General features: G+C 38.9%; 1 protein-coding gene across 2 annotated transcripts in view; it reads left to right on the forward strand.

Moving 5' to 3' along the window:
• The window catches only part of SEPTIN10 (septin 10), a 35,412-nt gene that overhangs the window by 673 nt on the left and 30,855 nt on the right, over nucleotides 1–3,884 (forward strand). The gene's annotated exons all lie outside the window — the stretch shown is intronic.

Raw genomic sequence — 3,884 nt, forward strand, 5'->3', positions numbered from 1 at the left:
GCAAACCTGGAATGCATCTGGTCCAGGATTGAAACCAGTTGCCAAAAATTAGTAAATGAGTTGAAGAAATCCATTCCTGGTTTGCTGGATCACCCAGGTTCTCCCTTCTTCAGTCTTGGAGAGCTTTATTAAATCTGTCCTATTATGTTGCATGATAACATGCGTTGTGATAAGGCTGACCATTCATTTAGATTGGTTGCAGAGGGGATGAAGATCCACACCGGCCCCTTTTTCCTAACGCATGCAATAGGCGTGTCATATACAGCCCATATGATTGTCCCTCTTATATCCTTAGGTAGTGTTGTATGTATTTATCTGGCCATGTTTGTTTTTAATAGCACGAAGAAGGGTTGGATCCATGTCAGGTTTTAATACTTTGTTCCTGTTCTCAGAAGTTTTACTTGCTGCTGGTGACTCCATAGAGGGCAGAGGGTTGTTTAAAGTTTGGATCCAGCGTAGCCGAATCCGAACAACTGTAAGCTGGTTGTGTACACAGCAAAGAGCTCAGCGCTGCTGGAAACCAATGTAATAATAATGTAATGGGCTGCTGTGAGCCAGTTATTTAGGTAAACAGCATGCAGAGTTATCATTGGCTGGTGGTTGTCAGTTCTTCTATTGAAGTAAGACTTTTATTTCTGTTTTAGCTAGAGTAGGGAAGGGTTAGTGACTGGATGAATTGCTGCTTTTGGCTCCTTTGGGGGATTTCCAATAGTTCCTTACCAGTGTCTGGGAGATGAATTGAGGGGAAATATCTGCATCATACTGAGCTGCACAACAGTGACATCACTAAACCTTACTCTAAATTTCCAACAACTAGCAGAGGCTGCAGGGCCCCAAATCTCACACCTCATATATATAGTTAAGAGGCTGCAGGAGTACCTAGGCACCCTCATTTACCAGGAAAATCACTACTATGAATCAGGAGGAATTAATGACAACATGTACATTATCTGGGTACTGCTTAGGCAGAAATAATGTTCCTAAAATATTGCAAAAACAGAGCAAATCCTTACTTTTTGAGTGCAGTTCCACTTCAAATCAGCAGTAATGTCTGTTTTAGTGTGAGGACAGCAATGTCCCCCAATGCTTCCGTCCCCTGGTCTTCATCAATACAGGGTTGTCCTAAAGTAAAAACTGCTACGAAGAAAGAACCAGTTTTTTATTTATTCTGTTTTAGGAAGCGTCCTCTGAAGTTGCAGTTTTTGCAGCTGTTTTTTTGCTCTGCCCCCTATCACAGCTCCACTAAACTTAGAATTCCATAAACAAGTGTAGTGATAAAAGTCACACCAGCATGCCTTGTCTGTGCAGACACTGTCCTCTCTGTCTTTCCTAGCCTTGGGCTTTTCCTTTTTCATTCATTGTGTTTTGTGAGTTGCAGCCCAATTTGTACATAACTAAGCACTTACACAATCAGAAACTAAGGGAAAGGCTGCACCCTCGGTACTTCTGCCAAACGTGATGTATTCACACTACTTCCCTTCCTTTATAGAGCTGGGATATGGTTACCTGCTCACCAATTAAAATGTTTAGAAGAACTAATTACAGTGGAACTTCCTAAACTAGGTTTGTAGGTTTTTCAAAATAAGAAAGATAATAGTAGCTAAATATGCGGATGAAATATAATTGGGAACAGTGTTCTTTGCAAAGGATCTGCAATTCTATATTGCCACACTTGTGATACCTCTGCCAAGCATCACCACATCATTCGCATTCGATTGGCTGCTAGACCCCAGCACTGACACATGGTGGAGGTTACATACCCTGTTTCCCCCAAAATTAGGACAGTGTCTTATATAAATTTTTGCTCCAAAAAAATGCACTAGGGCTTATTTTTATGGGATGTCTTATCTTTTCATGAACAAAAATCTACATTTATGCAAATATAGTCATGTCATCATCTTCTGGAACATCATCATATTTCTCTAAACCCTGAAATCTATCAAATTTGGATATATATATATATATATATATATATATAGTAGCTTATTTTCAGGGTAGGGCCTATATTTCGAGCATCATCAAAAATACAGAAAAATCATGCTAGGGCTAATTTTCGGGGAAACTGGGTACCTATATACCTGGAAGTATATGAAGCTATTGTCAGTAGCAGAATCAAAGCACTGTTCGTGAAGTGAGCACAACTGTTTTGGGGAGAGGAGGTATTTTACAAACGTATTGAATGGGCAAGGTGGTGGTGTCTGTTTAAAGAGTGGGTCATGCCTAACATGCCTAAAACCCCTGTCAGCTATGTTTAAAATGTTGTTTTGAGTATAGATTCTAAAACAATAGAGGAGATCTCTCTAGAAAGTAGTCACCAGAATAAATGTCTGGAATTTGATTTTCTTCAATGATAAGTGCATAATTTTGGATCTCCTATCAACTTCAGACCATGGTCATCAGAAGGCCATACACTAGAAAGCGGACAGCAAAAATGTCTGACAGGATTCAATACTTCTCTACTCTATTCAAAACAAGAAAAAATACAGCAGGGCATTCTTGCTAAACTACTCATAGCCTCCCTCTCATCAGGTTCTGACACGATCTACAAGTATTTTGGTGGTCCTATCAAATAGATAATGCCAGAACACTTTTAATGATATGTTTACCAGATCAAAAGGGAACTAATAAGGGAAGTTTGGTATTAGAGTTTTAATACACTTTAAGTAAGAGTCACAACACTCCTCTATTGCTCTTCCTCTGCAAATATTATTACCAAAAAAGAATATTTTGGATTGCTTTTGATACAAACAAAATAATTCATATGAGTCAGCCTAGTTAGGTTTTTACTTCCTTTTTTCAGTAGGCCACACAAAAATGATAAGAAGGAGGAAAAACAAGTTACAGTATCATGTTCTATGCCCCAGGATATACAATAAATCTCATTGTGGCAGCTTCCTGTCACCAAAAACTAAAGTAGAGAAGAACTGACAACGAGGTTCTATTGTATATATTTAACTGGCTCTGAGAGTTACATGACCATGGTTCATTTATACAATGTGAAAAATCTTGTGGTCTCATTAGTGATCAGGTAATTGCAATCTAGATTAGTGGTGCCAGCTGATGGCCCAAGGCCAGTGCTCTATTGGCAGCTATTCTGGGAAGAATGTGTTCTAAAAAATACCTTTTTATTTTGCATTGGCTGTTAACTTGCAGGTTTCTGTGAAGCTAGACGGGGTTATATAAGAACCTAATCATGGTACTGGTCCCTACAGCTGCTGCTTTTGGCTGGTGCTGGCTACAACCCATGTGAGATTTTCACCTTTCTGTTATTTATAGGTATATTCCAGGAAAATTTAAAAAGTGAGGCAATAAAACATAGCCTGCTTTTATCTTTTATCCAGGCAGTGCTGTACCATGCTCAATCAGTTTGCTGTCTGTAGCTTGGTATTCTGAGAATGCCATCTTCATATTCCAATGCTCTATAAGTGTTAACTGATCCATTAGAACCTATGCACAGAGGATTTCCTCTTACAGCACTCGATATCCTCTTTTCTGTTGATATCCTTTCTTTCTCTTTTTCATACCCCTTGGGTACCCAATCAATTTTACCACCTTTACTGATTGCAATGCATACATTTGTATTATGTGGATAGTAAATTGAAGTATGTGGATATAGCAGATGTAGCACCTTATTAATGTTTCAAGTGGAACAGCAGTTTAGGTTAAGCATCCCTCTACCAGGTTCACTGCTTATACCATTAGGATTTTTAGCAAATGTGAATAAGTGTAAGAGGTACCATTTAAACAATGGTACAGAATCAGTGCTACAATTTGTGGATGAATTGCTTTCCAGTTTCTGCAGCTACACAGGTCATTGAGGGTTTGTTTTGCAGCTTATCAAGCAAGTCTAGCAACGCCACAGTTGTACATTATAAGTGGAGTAA

The sequence above is a fragment of the Pyxicephalus adspersus genome, chromosome 1, assembly GCF_032062135.1.
Source record: "Pyxicephalus adspersus chromosome 1, UCB_Pads_2.0, whole genome shotgun sequence".
Lineage (NCBI taxonomy): Eukaryota > Metazoa > Chordata > Amphibia > Anura > Pyxicephalidae > Pyxicephalus > Pyxicephalus adspersus.